At 41.4% G+C, this 26,981-nt stretch overlaps 1 pseudogene; it reads right to left on the bottom strand.

The window, feature by feature from the left end:
* LOC131904452 (acyl-protein thioesterase 1-like) overlaps positions 1–24,698 on the bottom strand; it is a 64,194-nt pseudogene extending 39,496 nt beyond the window's left edge.
* Positions 24,699–26,981: the final 2,283 nt, after the last annotated feature.

Below are 26,981 nucleotides of genomic sequence, written 5' to 3'. Positions count from 1 at the left end.
CAGTTTATCCAGAGTTTAATAGGTGTTGCTTGCATGAAGATTGGTCCCATAGGAACCATTGTTGCTGCCAGCTCATCTTCATAGGTTCAAGAGTTCAGCCTAACCTCCCTTATTCAGAATATGTTTCTCTCATATTTAGAATTTAAAGTTTTATTATTTATTAATACTTCACTCTAATATCAGAAGTGATTGCAAGAGAAATGTTTTTATTTTCTAAATAAGTCACTACTAAAGTAGATTTCAAATTGTGTATAAAGGTAGCCCTATATTATTTTGCACGAAGTTATGGTAGAATGATTTATATTGAATTGTACTCCATGATACAATTGTGTGATTAGGGGCAAGACTTTCAGCTTTTCTAAGTTTTACATTCCTCTTTGTACAAAAGGCCACGACTTCCTTTCATCTGAGTCCACAATGTTGGTGCTGGAATCAAGTGACAGGCTACCCTTGGCTGCAGTTAAAGTGAGAGTGATCATGACATGTTCCATCCGGTTGTTGTGCGCTATTCACCAGAGATGACTGCTAGACATTTTTTATTAGCTGACTGGTGGGGTGTTTGGGATCTCAGTGTAGTCCTGAGTCTTTCTCAGGGTGAGCTGTTAAGCACAGTATTCTGTGTCCTGGGTTGATATACCTCAGTTAACAAGAACACTTAGCCAGAAGCAAAACTACAGAAGCCAAAAAAAACGAGGTCAGTACATTTTGAGACTCTCCCAGAGGTACAGACTTTGATGGATTATGTCTTTGTTTTAGTTTTGGCAGGTGGTACTGTCCAGTGCTGAGTTTTACAGCCTAAATGGTACTTCCATCTTGGAGTCAGTAATGCTAAGGTCTGTGGCCTACTAAAGTCTGGGGCCCTGTTACATGATCTTGTCAAATATTCAGTGTCATGAGGGTTGATGGAAGTACAATGACTTTTCCTCAAGCTTCCTCTCCTGTCTTCAGAGGCTGTCATCAGATGAGCAAGGCAGTTTTGGCTTCACCAGGTAGCAGTCTATCACGACATGAATGTGGGTTGTTCTACTAAATATGTGTGGAGGTTTGATTTCCCAAATTAAGGGAGCTGAGATATCAAATTTTAGAAAGGCCGTGAAGTCAAGGTTAATGTAGTGCCACAAAAATGGGTTAGTTCTGAAGCTGGGCTGTTACAAAGAGAGCTGGACATGCCCTGCTCTCTCCCCCACATGTTGCTTCCTCACATGTATGTCCCTTTTTCACTTTTTGTAGCCTCTAGAATAATGAGACAAAGAAACCTCTATAATTACCCAGTCTCAGGTATTCTCTTATATTACTGGTTGTGAGCCTAGCCTTTCATGGCTGAGTAATCTCTCCAGCCCTCAGGTATTTCTTCTAGCAACAGAAATCAGACTAAAGTGATAACTGATGTTGTTTCTAGAGAATGTTCCCCAAACTTCCATTTAGCTTTAAGCATAGTTCCACTAATGTTGCAAAGCAAACAAACCAATTAGCTGATTTTAGTGTGTGCACTTGAAAGCTAATTTATTGATCTGCAGGACTAGAATGAGGCTGATATGTAAGGTGTCTTGTGTTAGTCACACTGTCAATAATTCTCTAAGCTACATTGATCCGGAAGTAGTTTCCTGGGTTAGAAATGAGGAAAAAAAATAGTTGTTATGATACCACCACAATACTTGCTCTTTTCTGAGTATGGCACCTTTTTTTAAAAAAAACTTATTTTTTTTTGCAGCAAATTTGCAAAGACTATAATATCATTCCAATTTTAGAGTTAATGAGGCTGAAATGCAGACTACATAGACATCCTTTGTGTTTTTGAGTCAGGGCCCCATGAAGCTCACACTGGCCTTGAACTCACTATATGGTTGAGGATGACCTTGATCTCTTGACATTTCTGCCTCCATCTCTCATGCTTGACTTTAGGCTTTAAATACTCTTGTAATGATTACTCGGGGGGAAGTGGAAAAACTCTTCCAGGATATTGTGAGGTAAGATGAATCACTCTTCTCCTACATGAAAAAGCATGGTCTCTGGTGGTAGGGGAACTTACTTTCACAAACTCAATTTCTGTGTATTTAATGGCCCAGGATGAAAAACCTTCAACTCAAAAAGCCTTTGCTGTCTAGGCTGCATGCTGACTGGTTCTTAGTTTTATTCCATTTCTTTCCCCATTGAGCCTGTTACGATCCATTAATTAATTAATTACTCCTTTTCCTCCTCCTCCTTCTTTGTAGCTCCAGTTGGCTTCAAACTTGAGATTCCCCTTCCTTAAATTCTACAGTTCTTGGATAAAAGGTAAATCCCACTATGTCCAACACTGTTAGTTCCATCACTCCTTTGTGTGCATGTATGTGTACATGTGCATGTGTGTGTGTGTACTTGTGTGCACACACAGAGGACAGCTCACGGGGGTTGATTTTCTCCTTTTACTATGTGGGCCCTGGGAATTGGAGTCAGGTCATCAGGCTTAGATGTCAGCTCTTTTACCATCTGAGCCATGCACCGGCTCTGTTAGTTTCACAATAGTATCTACAAAAACCTTTTTGAATGGTAAAGTGAATGCCTCTATTGAGAGTCACATGCATTTTGTAAACAAAATGTGATTCTCAATAAATAAAGTCAATGTTGCCACTGAGAGTCACACACAATTGCTATAAAAACCTGTGGGGTTCTGTGAAAGACTAATAATATCACTTCCCAGAAGTTTATATTTTCATTTTATATTTATTTGTTTTTTAATTCTCACATTTTTTCATTCATTTGTTTCTTTTGAAACAGGGTCTCATATACCCGAGGTTGACCTCAGAATCACCATGTAGCCTAGGATGCCCTCCATCTTGCCTCCACCTCCTGAGTGCTAAGATTACAAGTGTGCACTTCTACACTCGTTCATGTACTTCTGCAAATGGATCCCAAGGCTTTGTGCATGATGGGTAAGCACTCTGCCAATGGAGCCACACCCCCAGCCCAAGCCTCTGTTTTTTATTTGTCTTTTTTTTTTATTTTTTTGCATATCATTTAGCACTTACTGAAGGAATATGGGAGAAAACTGATTTTCTATTAGTTAAAATTTCATCTTTATGTTGAAAATACAGTTGTGCATGTCAAGAATATGTTCTACCACTGAGATACAACCCCAGCAAGTTTTTAGTTGGGAGCTAGTGTTCTGACAGATGAAGCTGCTTTGTCTTCTGTCTGTCTCCCTTTCTGATGATGATCAGCAAGTTAAGGGGCACGTCTGCAGTAGGAGTAAGTGAGGCTGATCATCGTTTTTGTTCTGGCTATTGCTTTTTGCTTTTCCAGGTTTTAAGGTAGTAACTCAGAAGAGAAGGCACATGTGACAGTTTGGGCTCATCCTTTACAGCCTGTGGTTGTGTCTTGGCAGAGATTTTGTTCAAAAGTGTGGGTGAGAAGAAAAATTTGAGAGTCACAATGAGAGCTGCAGACAGATCCATCACTTCTGGGCTTTCCCAATCATATTCTTACATTCAAGATGATCCCAGCCCTAATCCTCCATCAGCAGTTCTGTGCCGGGAGCACAGATGAATACTCTCTGTGCTGACAGTTCTTTTTATTTATGCGCCTGCTTGGGAACCTGGGAACTTATCTTAGTCCCCAGGCTTGTCAGAGAACGTTTAGTAAGACACATCAGACAATTGAAAGCCACATTCCTTTCCTTATAAAACAAGAAATCTGTTCCAGGAAGGAGGCTTTCTACAAGGCTGCCCTGGGCACACAGGCTTGCACAAGGCCTGTAGTCTCCAGGGAGGTTTGCATATGGTCCAAAGTCCCTGGCACTCTTCATGGTGCAGGTCTTCCTGACTCGGATTTGCCCCTTGACACACAGACAGAGACGGAGACAGACAGACAGACAGACAGACAGACAGACACACACACACACACACACACACACACACACACACCATTCTCTGTGAGAATCTAGTAGAGATTCTTAGTCTCACAAGGTTTAGAGTCTGTCTTAGAAACCTGCCTTTTTAACCTGTGATAAAAAAGCTCAGACTGAGGACAAGGTGACTGTCACAAGGCAAGGCATTGCTAAGTCAGGGCAAAACACTGTCCTCAGAGACAGGTGGTGAACTCCAAGTAACTATTTTCTCATTTTCTGCATTCTTGGTATATTAGCCCCAACACCTAATTAGACAAGTTTCATATTTGATTATTCCAGGTATCTGAAATCAGCTGTAATCCACAAATATTAAGCAACAATTTCCATAAATAAACAATTCACAAGTTTCAAATTGTGTATCACCCTAAGGTGTGATGAAATGTTCCCCTATCCCACTGAGTCTGCTGTGGGCATGAATCACTTGTGTCTAGTACGCCTGCACTGTGAAAGCTATTTTTCCATGACTGATACTCAATCTGGACTAGCATACCTTATATTACAGTATGTTGTTATTATTGTTCTAGTTTACAGTGAGTTATTGTGGTCAATCTTATTGTGATTATATTTAAATTAAATTTCATCATAGGTAAGTGTGGATAAGGAGAAGCAGGTGCACACAGGATTTGTAGTGTCTGCAGTTTTGAGTATCCACAGCATTCATAGAACATTCCCCGATGATGAGAGACTAAGCAGACACATCAGCCTTAACTGATCAGGGGGAGTGACCTTCCATTGGGGGCCAACTAACCTTAGAAATAGCAAATAACATGGCTAGAACCACAGTTGACATCTAAACCAACAAACCCAGCCCATGCCCACCCCACTCTCTTATTATTCAGGTCCATGTAGTCCAGAACACCATCTCAGTGGCCTGAGTTACCACAAGGCCAGGCACCAGATGATTAGGACTCATTCCTGGAACTCAGATCCCAAGGAAATTTTTCAAAATATGAATTTCTCAAAACCTGCTCTGCTAACCCTGCTTGGCCTGTTCCTCACCTCAAAAGCTACAACAGGGGGCTTGAAGGATAGCTCAGCAGCTGAGCACTAGCCTAGCTTGTGCAGAGACTGAGTCCTGTGACCAGCATCTTAAGTAGGTAGGCAAGCAAAGGAACACAGTAGAGGCTGTTGCTATCCTCTATGCTGCCTTGTTGACATGTACTTCCTGAGTCAGCTTGTTCTACTGCTCTCGGGCCTCTGGAAAGGTAGAAGCACTACACTATATGGCAGAAAGGTCTGGTAGAGGAAAGCTGTTCATCTTATGGCTGCCGTAAAACAGGGATGGAGAGAAGACAAGATAAAGCAAATCCTCCAAAGGCACAAGCCCTTTGACCCACTTGTTTTGACTGGGCTCCACCTTCCTTTGTGTCCAACATCTCCCAACAGTCCAATTATGACTCCATCAAAAGACTAATTCATGGATTAGGTGAGTGCCCTCATCATTTCCCCAAAGCCCCACCTCTGAACACTGTACTGGATGCCAAGTTTTCAGCACCAAAGGTTCAGAGGACATTTCATATACAAACTACAATGTCTGCATTTTATTTTGTCGTCTTTAATTTACAGAATCTTAGTTGATACATTCAAATTGTACATATTGATGGAATAGCATGTGAAGTTTTGATACTTATGTACATCATGCTTATTTTAAAACAGATGCTGGCTGAGTAAGGCACTGATCTGTGAGTACAGCATAATAATATTAAGAATTATGTTACTGTTACGATTTTTTTAAGACCAGTGTTATTTGATTTTATCCTAAGTCTCTGGTTTTTGGTCACCCAAGCAGTGTCAGGTATGGATTCCATCTTATAAATTGGGCCTTAAGTCAAATCAGACATTGGTTGATTATTTCCACAAGCTTTATATTACCATTGCCCTAGCGTATTTTGTAGGCAGGACAGTTTATAGATCAAAAATTTAATGGCTAGGTTGGTGTTTACATTTCTCTTTTAACAGCCTGCAGAATACCTTTCCATATCAAAGACACTAGAATGGAGACACCAGCTTGCCCTCTCCATGTTCAATGAGTTCTCTTGGGGTTATCTGAAGCAATGGGGCCTTGCTGTCAGTTTGCAGAAAACAACTATTGTCTTGGCAACAGCCTGGGTTGTTTGTGGGATTTTAATGGGACCCCCTTGACCAACAACTCAATTGGATGTAACTCAGTCCTGGTACTGGAAGCTTCATTTGGTGACAAAAAATGGCCAGTTGGGATTTTGTCTCCCTTATTATTTGGAGGATTCAATTAGGATCTCCTTCATGTATTTTAGGAAGTTTCCACTGCACTAGGTTTCCATACCACCCTCAAATGGCCCTCCATTCTAGCTGTCTCTCTCAAAATTCCTTTCTTCAATTCCCTTCCCCTTCCTCCTCCCCATCTGATCCTCCTGTTCCCTTTGCACCTGTCTCCAGTTCACCTATGATATCTATTCTGTTTTCCCCTTCCAGGGAGATCCATGTTTCTCCTAAGCCCTTCCTCTATACCTAACCTATCTGAGTCTAAAGATTGTAGCTTGGTTATTACTTATTTAATAGCTCATATCCACATATAAGTGAATACATACCATGTTTATCTTTCTGGGTCTGGGTTATCTCACTCAAGATGATTATTTCTAGTTTCATTCATTTGCCTGCAAATTTCATGATGTCATTTTTTAACATCTGAGTAATACTTCATTGTGTAAATATACCACATTTTCTTTATCCATTCTTCTTTTTGGTTATAAACAGAGCAGCAAAGAACATGGTTGAGCAAGAGTCCTTGTTGCAGTATGAAGTGCCCTTTGGGTATATGCCCAAGAGTGGTATAGGTGGATCTTGAGGTAGATTGATTCCCAACTTTCTGAGGAACTGCCATATTGATTTCCATAGTAGATGTAGAAGTTTGCACTTCAACCAGCATTGGACAAGTGTTCCCCTTATTCCACATCTTCTCCAGCATGAGCTGTTGCTTGTGTTATTGATCTTAGCCATTCTGACAGGTGTAAGATGGAATGTCAAGTAGTTTTTATTTGCTTTCCCCTGATGTCTAAGGTTGTTGAATATTTCTTTAAGTGCTTCTCAGCCATCTGAGTTTCCTCTATTAGGAATTTTCTATTTAGATCGGTACCCCAATTTTATTTTTTTTATTGGTGTCTAGTTCCTTGAGTTCTTTCTATATTTTGGATATTAGTTCTTTACTGGATGTGGAGTTGGTAAAAATCTTTTTCCATTCTGTAGGCTGATGCTTTGTCCAAATGATGGTGTCCTTTGCTTTACAGAAGCTTTCAGTTTCACGAGGTTCCATTAATTAATTGTCGACCTTGGTGCTTGTGCTAATGATGTTCTATTCAGAAACTCTTCTCCTGTGCCAATGTTCAAGGCTATTCCCAGTTTCTCTTCTATCAGGTTCAGTGTGTCTGATTTTATGTTGAATTCTTTGATTCACTTAGACTTGAGTCTGGTACCGATAGATATGGATCTATTTTCATTCTTCTACATGTTGACATCCTGTTTGACCAGCACCATTTATTGAAGATGCTGTCTTTTTTCCCTGTGTCCACAGGAGTAAAAAAGCAGATGTCCATAGATGTGTGGATTTATGTCTGGGTCTTCAGTTTGATTCCATTGATCAACCTGTCTGTTGTTTATGCTGTTTTTATTATTATAGCTTTGTAGTACAACTTGAAATCAGGAATATTGAGACCTCTAGTAGTTCTTTTTTTTTTTTTTTTTTTTTTTGAGCCGAGGATCGAACCCAGGGCCTTGCGCTTGTAGTAGTTCTTTTATTATTAAGGATTGTTTTAGCTATCCTGGGTTTTTGTTTTTCCTTATGAAGCTGAGAAATGCGCTTTCAAGATCTGTGAAGAATTGTGTTGGAATTTTGATGGTGATTTCATTGACTCTGTAGATTGCTTTTGGTAGGAAAGACTTTTTTTTTTTTTTGAGTTCATTTTTTTTTTATTTTGCAATACAATTCAGTTCTACATATCAGCCACGAATTCCCTTGTTCTCCCCCCTCTCGCCCCCCTCACTTTCCCCCCAGCCCACCCCCCATTCCCACCTCCTCCAGGGCAAAGCCTCCCCCGAGGACTGAGATCAACCTGGTAGACTCAGTCCAGGCAGGTCCAGTCCCCTCCTCGCAGGCTGAGCCAAGCGACCCTGCATAGGCCCCAGGTTTCAAACAGCCAACTCATGCAATGAGCACAGTGCCCGGTCCCACTGCCTGGATGCCTCCCAAACAGATCAGGCCAATCAACTGTCTCACTTATCCAGAGGGCCTGATCCGGTTGGTGACCCCTCAGCCATTGGTTCATAGTTCATGTGTTTCCATTCGTTTGGCTATTTGTCCCTGTGCTTTATCCTTGGTCTCAACAATTCTCCCTCATATAAACCCTCCTCTTTCTCACCAATTGGACTCCTGTAGCTCCACCCGGGGTCTAGCTGTGGATCTCTGCATCCAGTTCCCTCAGTCTTTGGATGGGGTTTCTAGCACGACAATTAGGGTGTTTGGCCAGGATAGCCATTTTTTACTATGTTATTCCTGCTGATCCATGAGCATGTGAAAGCTCTCCATCTTCTGATATTTCTTTAATTTCTTTCTTCAAAGACCTGAAGTTTTCATTATACAAGTCTTTCATTTGCTTAGTTAGAGTTACCTTGGGATGTATTATATCATGTGAATCCATTGCAAAAGATGTTTCTCTGATTCTCAGTTTTTCATTTGTATATAGAAGGGCTACTGATTTTTGTGAGTTAATTTTGTATCCAGCTACTTTACAGAAAATGTTTATCAACTGTAGGAGTTCCCTGGTGGAATTTTTCTTGTCACTTATATATACTATCATATCATCTGCAAATAAAGATACTTTCACCTCTTCCTTTCTGATTTATATCCCCTTGCTTTCATTCAGTTGTCTTATTTCTTTAGCTAAGACTTCAAGTACTATATTGAATAGGTATAGAGAGAATATACAACCTTGTTTTACTCCTGATTTTAGTGGAATTGCTTCGAGTTTCTCTCCATTTAATTTGATGTTGACTATGGGCCTTTATTAGGTTTAAGTATTTTACTTGTAACCTTAATGTTTCCAAGATTTTCAGAATGAGAGGGTTTTGGGTTTGGTCAAAGGCGCCTTGTACATCTAGTTAGATGATCATGTGGTTTTTGTCTTTCACTTTGTTTATATAGTAGATTACATTTATTGATTTTCATATATTGAACCATTCCTGCATTTTGGGATAAAGCCTACTTGATCATGATGGATGATCTTTTTGATGTGTTCTTTGTCTCAGTTTGCAAGTATTTTCTTGAATATTTTTGCATCTATGTTCATAAGTGAAATTAATCTGTAATTCTTTCTTTGTTGAGTCTTCATGTGATTTGGGTGTAAGTGTAACTGGCCTCATAACATGAGTTGAGCAATGTTCTTCTGTTTCTATTTTGTGGAATAATTTGAGGAATATTGGCACTAATTCTTCTTTGAAAGTCTAATAGAATTCTGTACTAAAACCATCTGGCCCTGACTTATTTTGTTGTTGGGAGACTTAATTACTGCTTTTACTTCACTATGGGTTATAGGTTTATTTAAATTGCTTAGTTGATCTTGATTTAGCTTTGGTAAGTGGTACATATTGAGAAAATTATCCATTTCTTTTAGATTTTTCCAATTTGCTGTAATACAGGTTTTTATGTCCTTATTCTCTGGATTTCTTCTGTGTCTGTTGTTATTTCTCATTTTGTTAATTTGGATATTCCCTTTTTACCTTTTAGTTAATTCAGGTAGGGGTTTATATAGCTTGCTGATTTTCTCAAACAACTGATTCTTTGTTTCATTAATTTTTTTGTATTATCTCCTTGTTTATATTTTATTGATTTCAATCATCAGTTTGATTATTTCTTTAAAGGATTTATTAATTTACTCTTAAAAACCTCAATCATCTTTATCCCAGCAGTTTTAAGATCTTTTTCTTGTGCTTCAGCTATGTTAAAATATTCAGGACCTGCTGTGGTAGGACAGCTGGGCTCTAGTGGAGACAGTTGGCTCTGACTGTTATTGGTTGTGCTCCTATGCTGGCATTTAGGCATCTGGCACTGGAGTGATTATAGTTCTAGGTGCTGATTTCTGGTTTTTGTCTTTGTTGAGGGGGTGTTTTGTTCATTGGTTTCTGTTTTCTCTGTGGATTTTAGGAGAGTGTGATGGCTGTGTGTTGCCTGGTAGGAAATTTTTTGTGGACCTGATAGGTATGGCTACTAGGGGCTCCAGGTAAGATGTGTTTCTTGGTTTTGGAACTGATACTTAGGAATAGGACTATGCCAGGAATCTGAAGGTGTTCTCAGGAGGGAGAAAGCGGAGCATTCAACTAATAGCTGCTTATTTAATTTCCTAGGAATGGGAGTAGACAGTGAGGTCACTGCAGAAGGTCTGCCTAGTTTGTTTTTTAATCTTATCACTATTTCTTTTTATACATGTGCACACACATGTGTTCTCTTTTTCTCTCTTTCTTGTTTTATTATCTGTCTTGAGCAGAAAACACTAAGAATCAGAAAATTACTTGCTTTCATTTATTTAAAACTAGTTATATAAATACACAATATATCTAATTATTTCATGCCTTCAATGTTGTATTTCTTTAGTTTTATTTTGATTGGGAGATGTACCACATCCCTTGTCTGACTTTCTTCCTGTCCCCCTCCATCCCATTTCTTTCAACAAAAATTATTAATCGATTAGATCAACTGTTGCTTAGAGGAAAGGATAAGAAGTATTCTGAATTATTCTAATGTTTTCATTGAGTTGCATTTGTTTAATAATCAAAGTCCTTAGAACTTCAATCTAGGATTTTTGTTTGGGGATAATAAAATTCTAAATGCTTTTCAGAGCCGGGTGGCGGTGGTGCACGCCTTTAATCCCAGCACTCAGGAGGCAGAGGTAGGCGGATCTCTGTGAGTTTGAGGACAGCCTGGTCTACAGAGTGAGATCCAGGAAAGGCACCAAAGCTACACAGAGAAACCCTGTCTCAAAACAACAACAACAACAAAAAATGTAAATGCTTTTCTGTTTTTCTAAATTGAGTATGCCTAACAAGGTTAATCAAATTTGGCATCATATCCTCTCTCTCTCTCTCTCTCCCCATTTCTTTGTCTCTCTCCTTCCTTCCTTCCTTTCTTCCTTCCTTCCTTCCTTCCTTTCTTTCTTTCTTTCTTTCTTTCTTTCTTTCTTTCTTTCTTTCTTTCTTTCTTTCTTTCTTTCTGTCTTCCTTCTTTTCTTTCTTTCTCTTTTTTTTCTTCTTTTCTTCCTTTCTCTTCTCTCTTTTCACTCCCCATCTCTTGGAAGTAGAGATCAATTCTTAGAAGGAAATAGGTAGCAACACCATTGCCAATCTTTTCTAGAGCCAATCTGATTTACTGGGTATAGTAGTGACCCCCAGGTTTCTCAACCACAATCTTTTCAATTTCTTTTTTTCTTTGTATTTTTCTTTTATTGAAAATAGATTTTTTTTATAAAATATATTCTGATTATGATTTTCTCCACCCTAACTTTTCTAAGACTCTCACTTTTCCAAACTCCTATCCAAGTATACATTCTTTCTGTCTCTCATAAGAAAACAAACAGGCATCCAAGTAATAATAATAATAATGTTTGCTAATCTTCAGAAGCTAGAGGATCCTGAATATAAGCTTTGAATTGACATACTTCTATTTATCTCTAACAGACTGTAGACAAACCAAATGTTATCAATGTTATAGTTCTGGCTTGACAAGGGCTCTCTGTTAATCATAAATCAAGAAACAGAGAGACAGACACCATATTCACCTAATCTACCCAGGCAGGTCTCCCACTTCCTTTTACATGACCTAACCTTGTTGCTTGGATCCTAATGGCTCCCTATGTTGCTGGATCCTAACAGCTCCCTGTAACATGAATCTTAAAATGTCTTATTAATAAAAAACCAGAGCCAGATATTGGGGTTAAAACTGTGAGATCAGAGAAATAGAACAAGCCAAACTACAAGTTCTTACCGCTAGGAAAGCCTCAGCCCAAGAGAACAAGTATTCCTGAAAGCCTCTGAGTCCTCACCAGGAAGGGATTTTAGCTGGACTACTTAAAAGCCTCTAGTTCCTGGTCTTCACACCTTATATATCTTTCTGCTTCCTGCCATTACTTCCTGGGATTAAAGGCATGTGTCCTTCCCAAGAAAAGACAGATCTCAAGTGCTAGGATTAAAGGTGTGTGCCACCATGCCTGGCTCTATTCCCAGTGTGGCCTTGAACTCACAGAGATCCAGATGGATCTCTACCTCCTGAGTGATAGGATTAAAGGCATGTGTGCCATCACTGTCTGGCCTCTATGTCTAATCTACTGGCTGTTCTGTTCTCTGATTCCCAGGAAAGCTTTATTAGGATGCACAATATATCAACCACATTTCTCCTTTTTTGTCTAAAATAATAAATGAAGGTTATAACTAATATAAGAAAAAATTATATACAATAAGTACAATAAGTATATATAATATATACAGTCAAGAATTACATTAACAATATCCAGTCCATTAACATTTGACACATTCAGACAACAAAAATTTTATTATTTGTCCTATTTTGGTCAGACCAATACAAAAGTTGTATACAATATACAAAAATCCAATCCAATGTAAATTTTTTTTTTTTTTTGAGACAGGGATTCTCTGTGTAGTTTTGGCGCCTGTCCTGGACCTTGCTCTGTAGACCAGGCTGGCCTCAAACTCACAGAGATGCACCTGGCTCTGCCTCCTGAGTGCTGGGATTAAAGGCGTGTGCCACCACCACCGAGCCCCATGTAGAATATTTAAAACAATTTGTTCCTTTTTAAAAGAAGATTCAATAATCTACCTTTTTATCTTATCATATCCATATTCTCTTTTTTCTTTTCAGAGTAGATTCAATAATCTACCCTTTTATCCTATTATTTCTATATCTCTTTTTTCAGAGCAGATTCAATAATCCATCTCTTATCTATATCCTCTTTTTTCTTTCTTTTCTTTTCTTTAAACAAGAACCCTGAGTCTAATCTCCTTTGTTTAGCTTTTTTCTTTTCTTTTTTATTTTATTTTACAATATAATTTAATTCTACATATCAGTCATGGATTCACTTGTTCTCCCCCCTCCCACCCCCCTCACCTTCCCCTCAGCCCACCCCCTATTCCCATCTCTTCCAGGGCAAAGACTCCCCCGAGGATTGAGATCAACCTGGTAGACTCAGTCCAGGCAGGTCCAGTCCCCTCCTCTCAGTCTGAGCCAAGAGTCCCTGCATAAGCCCCAGGTTTCAAACAGTCAACTCATGCAATGAGCACAGGACCCGGTCCCACTGCCTGGATGCCTCCCAAACAGATCAAGCCAATCAACTGTCTCTATTCAAAGGGCCTGATCCAGTTGGGGGCCCCTCAGCCATTGATTCATAGTTCATGTGTTTCCATTCGTTTGGCTGTTTGTCCCTGTGCTTTATCCAACCTTGGTCTCAACAATTCTTGCTCATATAAACCCTCCTCATTCTCGCTAATTGGACTCCCAGAGATCCACCCGGGGCCTAGTCATGGATCTCTGCATCCAGATCCCTCAGTAGTTGGATGAGGTTTCTAGCACGACAATTAGGGTGTTTGGCCATCCCATCACCAGAGTAGGTCAGTTCGGGCTGTTTCTCGACCATTGCCAGCAGTCTATTGTAGGGGTATCTTTGTGGATTTCTGTGGGCCTCTCTAGTACTTTGCTTCTTCCTATTCTCATGTGGTCTTCATTTACCATGGTCTCCTATTCCTTGTTCTCCCTCTCTGTTGTTGATCCAGCTGGGATCTCCCACTCCCCCAAGCTCTCTTTCCCTCGACCCTCGCCCTTCACTACCCCCACTCATGTCCAGGCTGTTCATGTAGATCTCATTCCATTTCTCTGTCATTGGGCAATCCCCGTGTCTTTCTTGGGGTCCTGTTTTCCAGGTAGCCTGCCTGGTGATGTGAGTAGCAGTCCAGTCATCCTTGTTCCACATCTAGTATCCTGCTATGAGTAAGTACATACCATGTTTGTCTTTCTGAGTCTGGGTTACCTCACTCAGGATGATTTTTTCTAGATCCATCCATTTGTCTGCAAACCTCATGATGTCATTGTTTTTCTCTGCTGAGTAGTATTCCATTGTGTATATGTACCACATTTTGTTTATCCATTCTTCAGTTGAAGGGCATCTAGGTTGTTCCCATGTTCTGGCTATTACAAACAATGCTGATATGAACATAGCTGAACAAGTGCTCTTGTGGTGTGGTCGAGCATTCCTTGGGTATATGCCCAAGAGTGGTATAGCTGGATCTTGGGGGAGACGGATTCCCAATTTTCTAAGAAAGCGCCATATTGATTTCCAAAGTGGTTGTACAAGCTTGCATTCCCACCAGCAGTGGAGGAGAGTTCCCCTAGCTCCACATCCTCTCCAGCATAAGGTGTCTTCAGTGTTTTTGATCTTAGCCATTCTGATAGGCGTAAGGTGGTATCTCAGAGTTATTTTGATTTGTATTTCCCTGATAATTAGGGATGTTGAGCAATTCCTTAAATGTCTTTCAGCCATTTGAGTTTCCTCTGTTGAGAATTCTCTGTTTAGTTCTATAGCCCATTTCTTAATTGGACTGTTGGGCATTTTGATGTCTAATTTCTTGAGTTCCTTATATATTCTCTATATCAGTCCTCTGTCAGATGTGGGGTTGGTGAAGACCTTTTCCCATTCTGTAGGCTGTCACTTTGCCTTGTTGACCGTATCCTTTGCTCTACAAAAGCTTCTCAGTTTCAAGAGGTCCCATTGATTGATTGTTTCTCTCAGTGTCTGAGCTACTGGTGTTATATTTAGGAAGTGATCTCCTATGCCAACGCGTTCAAGACTACTTCCTACTTTCTCTTCTAGCAGGTTCAGAGTAGCTGGATTTATGTTGAGGTCTTTGATCCACTTGGACTTAAGTTTTGTGCACAGTGATAGATATGGATCTATTTGCAGCCTTCTACACGTAGATATCCAGTTATGCCAGCACCATTTGTTGAAGATGCTTTCTTTTTTCCATTGTGCACTTTTGGCTTCTTTGTGAAAAATTGTATGTTCATAGGTGTGCAGATTAACGTCAGGGTCTTCAATTCGATTCCATTGGCCCACATGTTGGTTTTTAGGCCAGTACCAAGCTGTTTTTATTACGGTAGCTCTGTAGTAGAGCTTGAAGTCAGGGATCATGATGCCTCCAGAGGTTGTGTTATTGTACAGGATTCTTTTGGCTATCCTGGGTTTTTTTGTTTTTCCATATGAAGTTGAGTATTATTCTTTCCAGGTCTGTGAAGAATTGTGTTGGTATTTTGATGGGGATTGCATTGAATCTGTAGATTGCTTTTGGTAAAATTGCCATTTTTACTTTGTTAGTCCTGCCTATCCATAAGCATGGGAGATCTTTCCATTTTCTGACATTTTCTTCAATTTCTTTTTTCAAGGACTTAAAGTTCTTGTCATATAGGTCCTTCACTTGCTTGGTTAGTGTTACCACAAGGTATTTTATATCATTTGTGGCTATTGTAAAGGGTGATGTATCTCTGATTTCCTTCTCAGCCTGTTTGTCCATTGTATATAGGAGGGCTACTGATTTTTTTTTGAGTTGATCTTGTATCCTGCTATGTTGCTGAAGGTGTTTATAAGCTATATCAGTTCCTTGGTTGAATCTTTGGGGTCACTCAAGTATACTATCATGTCATCTGCAAACAGGGAGAGCTTGACTTCTTTCCAATTTGTATCCCCTTAATCTCCTTATGTTGTCTTATTGCTCTGGCTAGAACTTCAAGTACTATATTGAATAAGTATGGGGAGAGCGGACAGCCTTGCCTTGTTCCTGATTTTAGTGGAATTGCTTTGAGTTTCTCTCCATTTACTTTGATGTTGGCTGTTGGCTTGCTGTAAATTACCTTTATTATGTTTAGGTATGTTCCCTGTATTCCTGATCTCTCCAAGACCTTTATCACGAAGGGATGTTGGATTTTGTCAAATGCCTTTTCTGCATCTATTGAGATGATCATGTGGTTTTTTTCTTTGAGTTTGTTTATATAGTGTATTACATTGACAGACTTTCATATGTTGAACCACCCTTGCATCCCTGGGATGAAGCCTACTTGATCATGGTGGATAATTGTTTTGATGTGTTCTTGGAATCTGTTTGCCAGTATTTTATTGAGTATTTTTGCATCAATGTTTAAGAGGGAGATCGGTCTGTAGTTCTCTTTCTTTGTTGTATCCTTGTTTGGTTTAGGAATCAGGGTAATTGTAGCCTCATAGAAGGAGTTTGGCAATGTTCCTTCTGTTTCTATTGTGTGGAACAATTTAGAGAGTATTGGTATTAACTCTTCTTTGAAGATCTGGTAGAATTCTGCACTGAAACCATCTGGTTCTGGGCATTTTTTGGTTGGGAGACTTTTAATGACTGTTTCTATTTCCTTAGGAGTTATTGGACTATTTAAATAGTTTATCTGGTCTTGATTTAACTTAGGTATGTGGTACCTATCCAGAAAATCATCCATTTTTTTAGATTTTCCAGTTTTGTGGAGTAGAGGTTTTTGAAGTATGACCTGATGATTCTATGGATTTTCTCAGTGTCTGTTGTTATGTCCCCCTTTTCATTTCTGATTTTGTTAATTTGGATGCTCTCTCTCTGTCTTTTGGTTAGTTTGGATAAGGGCTTGTCTATCTTGTTGATTTTCTCAAAGAACCAACTCTTTGTTTCATTAATTTTTTGTATTGTTCTCTTTGTTTCAATTTTATTGATTTCAGCTCTCACTTTGATAATTTCCTGGCATCTATTCTTCCTGGGAGACTTTGCTTCTTCTTGTTCTAGAGCTTTCAGGTGTGCTGTTAAGTCATTAGTGTGTGATTTTCCCAACTTCTTTATGTGGGTATTTAGTGCTATGAATTTCCCTCTTAGTACTGCTTTCATAGTGTCCCATAGGTTTGGGTATGTGGTGTCTTCATTTTCATTGATGTCTAGGAAGTCTTTAATTTCTTTCTTTATTTCTTCCTTAACCCATTGGTGATTCAGTTGAGCATTATTCAGTTTCCATGAGATTGTAGGTTTTCTGTAGTTTTTGTTGTTGTTGAAATCTAACTTTAAACCATGGTGGTCTGATAGAACACAGGAGGTTATTCTAATTGTTTTGTATCTGTTGCTTTGTGGCCAAGTATGTGGTCAATTTTAGAGAAGGTTCCATGGGGTGCTGAGAAGAAGGTATATTCTTTTTTGTTAGGATGGAATTTTCCGTAGATATCGATTAAGTCCATTTGACTCACGATATCAGTTAAATCCTGTATTTCTCTGTTAAGTTTCGATTTGGGAGATCTGTCCAGTGGTGAAAGTGGGGTGTTGAAGTCTGCCACTATTAATGTGTAGGGTTTTATATGTGGTTTAAGCTTTAGTAATGTTTCTTTTACATATGTGGGTGCCCTTGTGTTTGGGGCATAAATGTTCAGAATTGAAACTTCATCTTGGTGGATCTTTCCTGTGATGAGTATGTAATGCCCTTCTTGATCTCTTTTGATTGATTTTAGTTTGAAGTCTATTTTGCTGGATATCAGGATGGCTACACCTGCTTGTTTCTTAAGACCATTTGATTGGAAAGTCTTTTCCCAGCCTTTTATTCTTAGGTAGTGTCTACCTTTGAATTTGAGATGTGTTTCTTGTATGCAGCAGAAAGATGGGTCCTGCTTTTGTATCCATTCTGCAAGCCTGTGTATTTTTATAGGTGAAGTAAGTCCATTGATATTAGGGAATATTAATAACCAGTGATTGTTCATTCCTGTTATTTTTTGGTGGTAGTGTGTGTGTACTTCTCTTCTTTAGGGTTTACTGCTGTGGCTTTATCTATTGCCCGTGTTTTCAAGGGTGTATCTGACTTCCTTGGGTTGGAATTTTCCTTCTAGTGCTTTCTGTAGGGCTGGGTTTGTGGATAAGTATTGTTTAAATCTGGCTTTGTCTTGGAATGTCTTGTTCACTCTATCTATGATGATTGAAAGTTTTGCTGGGTATATTAGTCTAGGCTGTGATCCATGGTCTCTTAGTATCTGCATTACATCTGTCCGTGTCCTTCTGGCTTTCAAAGTCTCCATTGAGAAATCAGGTGTTATTCTGATGGGTTTGCCTTTATAAGTCACTTGGCCTTTTTCCTTTGCTGCTCTTAATATTCTTTCTTTATTCTGTTCGTTTAGTTGTTTAATTATTATGTGGCGAGGGGACTTTTTTGGGGGACCTAGTCTGTTTGGTGTTCTCTAGGCTTCTTGTATCTTCATAGGCATTTCCTTCTTTAAGTTGGGAAAGTTTTCTTCTATGATCTTGTTGAATATATTTTCTGTGCCTTTGAGTTGGTATTCTTCTCCTTCTTCTATCGCTATTATTCATAGGTTTTGTCTTTTCATGGTGTCCCAAATTTCTTGGACATTTTGGGTCATGACTTTGTTGGCTTTAGTGTTTTCTTTGACTGATGAATCTATTTCTTCTACCGTATCTTCAATGCCAGAGATTCTCTCTTCCATCTCTTGCATTCTGTTGGTTATACTTGCATCTGAAGTTCCCGTTTGTTTACTCAGATTTTCTATTTCAAGCATTCTCTCTGTTTGTGTCTTCTTCATTTTTTCTATTTCCCTTTTCTGGTCTTGGACTGTTTCCTTCATCTGTTTCATTGCCTTTTCATGATTTTCTTTTAGGGCTTTATTGTTTTCTTCTACTTTATTTGTCCTTTCCTCTAGTTTTTCATTGCATTCTTCAAATTTTTTGTCTGCCTTTTCCTCTATATAAGCCTCTACCTTCTTCATGATGTTTTTCATAAGGCTATTTTCTTCTGCTTCTTTCAATTTTTGATGTTCAGGTCTAGATGTTGGAGGAGGGCTAGGTTCTGGTGATGCTGTATTGCTCTTCATTTTGTTGTCTGTACTTCTGCCTTGACGTCTGCCCATCTCTTTTTGGTTCATTCTTGGTCTTATCAGCGCACTTGGTCCAGAAAGAGCTGACAGATTCAGGAAGTCTTTCTCTCTTGTCCAGATGGGAAGTCGGAGGCAGGATGCGAGCTCTTGTCCAAACGGAAAGTCTGGGGCAGGATGGGAGCTCTTGTCCACATGGGAAGTCTGGGGCAGAATGGGTGCTGGGGGCTGGTCTCTAAGTCTCAGGAAGTTGCTGGGGTCTCAAGCAATGATGGGTGTTGGGGCAGGGTTTCAAGATTGCAGGGTCTGCCAGGGGTCTTGGAGAAGGGGAGCCTTCCCAGTAGGGGTGGGGTAGAAGGGATCCTGCCTGGTGGCCAGATCCTCGGGCCAAGTTGGGCAGGTTTTCTCCGGAGTGGCTGGTGCCCGGGGATGGGATCTAGGCTGAGCCCAGACACTCACCTCTTGTCCAGAAGGGAAGTCTGGAGCAAGATGGGAGCTGGAGGCCGGTCTCTAGGTCTCAGGAAGTGGCTGGGGTATCAGGCGATGATGGGCATGGGGGCAGGGCGTGGAGATTGCAGGGTCTGCTGGGGGTCTTGGAGAAGGGGAGCCTTCCCAGTAGGGGTAGAAGGGAACCTGCCCGGTGGCCAGAACCTGGAGCCAAGTTGGGCAGGTCTTTCCCGGAGTGCCTGGTGCCCAGGGATAGGATCTAGGCTGAGCCCAGGCACTCACCTCTTGTCTAGACGGGAAGTGTGGGGCAGGATGGGAGCTGGGGGCCGGTCTCTAAGTCTCAGGAAGTGGCTGGGGTCTCGGGCAATGATGGGCATAGGGGCAGGGCTTGGAGATTGCAGGGTCTGCTGGGGGTCTTGGAGAAGGGGAGCATCTTGTCCAGAAGGGAAGTCCAGTGCAGGATCAGCTTTTTTTCTTGACCATTAATAATTAACAACTTGTAACCAATCATCCTAAACAATGGCAATTATCCATAACCCATTGAAAGACCAAAAACCACCCACTCCACCTTTTGGGAATGTGGGTATCATTTTCTTAAAATTACTTCCTGTTGTCTGAGGGCAAAGCCATCTTTAGGAAATCCTGAAAAGAAAATTTTTGAGTTAATTGTCAAGTCCTGGGAGAGTTAGCTGTATCATTTGTCCAGTTACTGCATAATGGAAAAGTGCAGGGCTTGTCTCAAGTCCTTGCTCCAGTAGTCTGTGAGGCTGGATAATCTCAGCTAACCATTTTGAAACTGTCCTGAGAAGTTTGTAGTCCAAAGCTGATATTTGGGTGATGTTAATCAGCTTAATGGCTTTATCATATTCTATGTGGAATCATCGTTGTGGGATCTCATCATCTTTTTGGAGATTTCAAAGTTGCTCTTAGGCATGTTGATGGTTCTCTGCAGAAACTTTTTTTTGGGGGTGGTGGTGAAAACTGAGAGATCAGAGGAATAGAAAGAGCTATAGCCAACCTCACCTTATCAACTCCTCAGCCTCCAGAGTGTGAATTCCTGTTTCCTCAGACTGAAAACCTCTGAGTCCTCACCTGGAAGAGATTTTAGCTAAACTGCTTAAAAGCCTCTAGTTCCTGGTCCTCACACCTTATATACCTTTCTGCTTCCTGCCATTACATCCTGGGATTAAAAGCATGTGTCATTCCCAAGCAAAGACATGAGATCCCAAGTGCTGGGATTAAAGGTGTGTGCCACCATGCCTGGCTCTGTTCCCAGTGTGTTCTTGAACTTACAGAGATCCAGACAGATCTCAGCCTCCCTGATGGCACTCTGTAGCAGACACTGGTAAAGTATGGTGAGAATAAACCAACACAATACAAACTGACTCAATATCTTAAAGTAATATGCCAGAGCTGGTATCTCAGCATGACAAAGCACTATATTAATTTGATGTCAATGAGGTGTTTGAGAGACATAAGCCATTCTGGATTCTATCTCTGAAACTCTTTTTTGAAGAGCATCCATCCCCAGGGTGTCACCCTGGGTGGAGAGAGTTAGGCAGTAGCCTTTTGAATTTCAGAAAGCCAGGCATGCATAACCTCCTGTGGTGGACTATGAGTTGGATGTATAAGAGCCATTAACACCTGTAGAGTAGCTTTAGTGGCTGCCTGTTTGTTGCTTGGATCCTAATGGCTCCCTTGGGGAGGGGGTGAGAAGGTATGGCGTCAATGGCTCAGAAACTGGGAATTGGTTGAAAACAAATAATAAATTTATTTATTTAATAACAGGGTAGGCCTTATATACCCTCCTCCTAGTGCCAAGTCTGTGTGGTCATCCCTCATTGGCTAGGGATCATCAGGAACTCTGACATCAACTAGGAACTCTGACAGCTTCTGTTGCTAGGCCCTCAGGCAGACTCCAGGTTGGCTCTTAAGGAGTGCATTATGTGCATGCCTTGGCTACTGGTCTGAGCCAATTTCCTCAACCCTATGGTCCTGTCCTACTACATATCCACCCTTTTATTTTATTACATGGCACTCAGTGGGAGTCAGAGTTCTTTGCTCTGGTCTTGTTGACCCCACCTCAGGTTGGGCTCAGCAACTGGTCTGTGCTTGTCTTAGGTTGGCTTGCCAAAGAAGCTCTTACTCATCATTGATTATCAGCCCTCAAAGAGCATCCATCCCTGGGGAGTCACCCCGGGTGAGGAGTGTCAGGCAGTAGCCTTTTGAATTTCAGAAAGCCAGGCATGCAAAACCTCCTGTGGAGGGCTATGAGTTGGATGTGTAAGAGCCATTAACACCTATAGAACCATCTTAGTGGCCACCTGCTGCTGTTGGATGTACTATAGGAGACACTTAAAAAGGAGAAAAATCAAAAGCACCACCCCGCCAATCAAAACATAAGTAAAACCCAGGAGGGATTGAGCAGTCTCTTTATATCATACCAAATCTTAAAAAAAAAAAAAAAAAATAGGGTCAAAAGCCATAGCCTGTGCTCTTGCCTGATTTAATTGGAAATTTTCATGTGTTAGCTGTAATGGGTAATACAGAAACTTAGCTGACCATGGGCCCTTAATATATTTAGCTAGCTCCGAGCCTGCTAAACTAACATTCCTCATCTCAAAAGGCATCACACAAAATGAGGAAAAGCAAGGCTCCACAAATCTCCATTGCCTTTAGAGGGGCAATGAGAGCAAGAAAGGGGAGTATACACATTACCCATCCTGGGCTATTTCCTCCTTGGTGGAAGCAGGATGATCTGTGGCCAAGTGTACATCTCTTGCTGGGACCCATATTGGCATAGTGGCACTCTGAGGAAAAACACAAGTATATCCTCTCCCATGGGTTAGCGGGGGGGATAGTGTCTGCCATTGGAGGGAGATAGGATCTCTTCATCTCACCAAGGGCAAAGGCATGTTCCTTGGCAGAGATACCCAGTGCTTATAGGCCAGGCTGAGTTCCTTGTCATCAAAACTGAGCAAGTTCATATGGAAAAGGACCTCTGTTAAGGCCAGATGAGGATATCTCTTAGCCTCTGGTGAGATAGTCCTTGTCAATAGCTCCTTAAGAGCTCTGTTGGTCCTCTCAACAATGGCTTGTCCCTGTGGATTGTAGGGGATGCCAGTGGTATGGGACATTTTCCAGTACCCCAGAAAGTCATTAAATTGTTGAGAGGCATAAGCAGGGCCATTGTCAATCTTAAGTGCCCAAGGTACCCCCATAACTACCATGGCTGACTTAAGAGCCTTGATAGCATTGATGACCTTCTCCCCAGAAAGGGCAAGGGCATAAACAAAGGAGGAACAGGTATCTATTATCATATGAACATATTTAAGATTGCCAAAGGGAGAATGATGTGTGACATCCATCTGCCAGATGGCGTTAGGCAACAAGCCTTGGGGATTAACCCCTGCACATTGAAGCGGTCCTAAGGGGGCAAGAGGAACACAAGTGGCACATGCCCGGGACAAATGTTTACATTGAGAAAACAGTAATTCTGGAAGAAGTCTATGTAAATTCTGTGGAGATAGATGAAATTTCTGGTGAAGAGCCTTGGCATGCTCTAGGAGATCCATCCTGGCTGTTAATGTGATGGTGTCTGTGACCTCATTTCTTCAAGCCAATATTCTGGGTAATGTGGAATGAGATTTAATTATGTGATAGGTACCAAGGCTCAGTCCTCTAATTTAGGACCTCTTGTATGAGCAACATGATGCTGGTAATGGGAGTCAGTGAGTCTTTGACTCAAGAAAAGGCCAGCACACAAACTGCCTGTACAGAGTATTGGCTGTCAGGAAAAATATTAGTGGGCTCGATCTGGCACTCTACTAGAACTTTGAAGAGGGCTAATAGTTCCACCCAATTTAACAGAATCAGGGTTAGGGATAACATGTGTAACATCTTTGGAGCCAGGATTCTGGATAAGAACACTGTATCTGTTTTTACTGGAATCTGAAAAGGCCAGAGTGGCATGAGGGATGGGAGTGGAGGAGGGGGCTACATGGGACTGTATCTGTGTTGGAAGTGGGTGGAGTTCTGCTAAGATCTTATTTTTTGGCAAATGATTGTCAATAGTTCCTGTGCATCCTGCAACCATTTCCTGGAATGAGATAGAATCTGTCTAAAGGAACTGGGTATTCTTTAAAGAAAAGGGGAAGATAACCTTATCTGGCTCTTGTCCATATGTTCTCTGTGCCAGCATCCATGCCTTAAGGCTGAGTTGGAAGGACTGGTCAAATTTAGAGGTGACCTTGTGCAGGTCAGAATGTGCTTGATGTATCCATAGAAGGGGCCCAGATTGCCATAACACTTTCAAAAATCCCCTGGGTGTCCAGAGGACCATTGCCAATAGAGGTCTTTGGAGATCATGGTGTTGCAGGCTGGAGGTAGCTAGAATGGCCCAAACTTTTGTAGCAACTCTTTAGATTCTTGAGTAAGCCTAACCTTAGTGGAAGAACAGGTAAGGCCCTCCAACAATGAAAATAGGTGTCTCATCTCTTGGTCAGGGATGAGTAGGAAAGGTTTAAGCCAATTAACTGTGCCACACAATTGTTGTAATTCTGATAGTGAGTACAATTTTTTTATTTCCAATTTAAAGGAAAGGGGGTGGACCTGCCTAGCAAAAGAAAATCCTAAAAAGGCAAAAGGGGGTACCATTTGAACCTTATCTGGAACCACCATCAGATGTAACAATGCAAGATCTTCTAACACTCCCTTGGCAGTCTTTTGCAGGTAGGCTGCATCTGGGTGTGCTGAGAGGAGATCATCCATATAATGGATAAAAAGAACATCCCTGGGGAGATTGACTAAAGCTTGAGAAACATATAACTGGCAAATAGTTGGGACTATTTTTCATTCCTTGGGATAAAACAGTCCATTGATACCTCTTAGCTGGTTTATGCATGTTAGGTTCCCACACAGAAAAGGCAAAATGATCTCAATCCTGTGTTACCAGGGGAACTTGAAAAAAGCAATCCTTAATATCTAAAACAAATATATAATAAGATGGAGGAATTGCACTAGTGTTGGGGAGGCCTGGCTGTGTAGACCCCATCTTTTCCATTAGACCATTAACTACAGGAAGATCCTGCAGGAGGTGGTAGTGTCCTGATTTCTTGGGGATAACAAATATGGGGGTATTATGTTTACTTGTGGATGGTTCAATGTGCCCCATCTTTAACTGTTCTGCAACTAATTCCTTTAGGATTGACAGTTTGGGTTCAATTATAGGCCACTGTTCTACACATACTTCTTAATCTGAGAGCCTATCAATGGAGTGGGGCTAGGAGGCTCGATGGCAGTGGCTCTCATGGAGACAGTGGCCCTTAGAATTGGGGGTGCAGATCTTGTGCAGGGTTGTAGACCACAAGACTCACCTTTTCATGGACCTTGATGTCATCAAAAAAGGCCCTGTCATCTGTAGTTAGGACAACACCCATATCCTCCAAAATATCTCTGCCCCATAGATTCAGTGGAAATGACAGGGTGAATGACTCCCCAATTGCCATCAAGAACCTTCCAATGGACCAGATGAGTGGTCATCTTAGATTCTTGTTGGCCTCCCACACCACTGATGGGGGTGTGGGGTTTTAACTTCCAATGAGGGAAGCGAAGCACCTCAGTATTGGTTAAAATACTGCATCTGCACCCATGTCAACCAAACCTTTGACAGCTTGTCCATCAAGATAGATGGTTAGCATTGGAGAATGTGGAAAAAAGGGCATTGTCCAATAGATTTTTGGATTACCAAAGCCTTCTCTTATTGGCAGGGCTGAGGAGCACCCCACCTGGAGTTTAAAGGGGCTGGTAATTCAGCACGCTGTGATCTGCAATCCTTTGTCCAATAAAATCCTTTTTTTTTTTTTTTTTTTTTTGCATCTGGAGCTTGGGGTCCTTGATTTTGTCTGGGGGCAATCCCACTGCAAATGGCCTGGTTTGCCACATCCCCATCAAGTACTATCTACCTGGGGACCCTTTGGGGTGTCATTAGCATGCTTCCTGTCAGTGAGGAGAGTATCAACGGGGGCAGTAAGAGTGGCAATGGGACCAGTGCTAGGGTCAAGATCTTTGGTGGCCTGCACCCATTTGTGTATGTCCTCATTACACATGACTGCAAATGCATTATGGGTTTGGACATTGAACCCCTCCCAAGTCAGTTGTTTAATCAGCATATCTTTAGTGAGGCCTGCATCCACTCTGCGCTCTACTGCTTCATTGACACAGGCCAGGAAGTCAGTGAAGAGCTCGCTGGGCTGCTGGATAAGATTGTGAAAGTAAGCTGAGGCGTCTTGGAGCTACAGGCTCTGAGGGCCTTGAGGGCCAGGTCCGTGGCCTGTGAAAAATAGGCATTCAAGCTAATCTGTGCCTGGTACACAGGATGGGCATATTCCCCATGCCCTGTGAGCATATCATAGGTCACCTGGACATTAATTAAGATGTTTGTCTGGGCCTGGGATTCTGCCTGATCTTCATAGGCTGATTTCTACCTAAGAAAGATTGCAGGATCTAACAGTTTTAAGCAAATGGTACCAATCAAAATAAGTTTGTAAACACATGGACTATTGAGTAAGGACTTGTTGAAAGTAGGGGGAATCTGGGCCTGACTCATTGGCTGCCTTTCTGATGAGGGAGAGATCAGCTATGGGTGCGGGAATACAGGGCTGGTCTTTGGCGTTTGGGCCCATATTGACTGGGAAGGCTTTGATGGGCCTATGGACTGACAGTGGTGCAGGCTGTGAGGGTTGTAAGACATCTGGCACCATGGAAGAGTAGCCACCTCCTGAGGTAGGCTGGTATTGGGGTAGATTGCACCAAGAATACTGTGGTGGAGGGGTAGCTGCCAGCGGTGGTGGTGAAGAGGTGATAGCAGCACATGACTTAATGACAGCTGCCTTCTCTTTGACAGATTTGGAGGGATCCAAACTGACAGCTTAACTTTCCTTGTCAGATTGGGGGGGGCATATTGAAAGCTATGTTTACCTTGCCAGATTTCGGGGGGGGGCAAACTGACAGATATCTCAGCATCCAAACTGACAGATTTCCCAGGGCCCAAACTGACAGTTACATTCTCCTTGACAGATCTTGTGGGACCTAAACTGACAGATTTCTCAGGGCCCAAACTGTCTGTCTCCTCCTCATCGGATATTGTAGAGATATCTGACAGGGAAGTGGTGAGGATGTTGTAAAGATTACCCATCTTTTCAATGGGGTGAAAATTTGTATCAGACCCTTACGTCTTGTGCTTATGGGGGCCTTTTGTGGTTTTTTAATACACAATCATATGTTCACACAGTGGACAAGGGACAGCAATTGGGAGCTGAGCCTTGGTTTCACCTCCTGGGGGATCAATCCCTATGTGGAGGTGCCGGGCAGACCGAAACAAAAAAAAAATGTGTCTTCCTAACAGAACAGGCAGACAAACATGACAGACAACACAAAAGAAGGAAAGAAGTGGGGGTCCCAATGCTTACCTGACAAAGGGACCAAAAGAACACAGCACTGAGGGGCTTTCTTACTGAAACACACCATCTTGGGGGTGCTGTCAAGCATGGTGAGTGAAGAGAGGGAGACCAGAACCTGTGCTGGGAGAAACAAAGTAACAGAAGCTCCATGTTCAAGTGCCAGATGTTGCTTGGATCCTAATGGCTCCCTTGGGGAAGGAGGTGTGAAGGTATGGCGTCAACGACACAGACACTGGGGATCTGTTGAAAGCAAATAAAGAA

Source organism: Peromyscus eremicus, chromosome 2 (genome assembly GCF_949786415.1).
Source record: "Peromyscus eremicus chromosome 2, PerEre_H2_v1, whole genome shotgun sequence".
Lineage (NCBI taxonomy): Eukaryota > Metazoa > Chordata > Mammalia > Rodentia > Cricetidae > Peromyscus > Peromyscus eremicus.
Note: the sequence above shows the minus strand (reverse complement) of the source record. Positions and strands in the feature narration are given on the sequence as shown.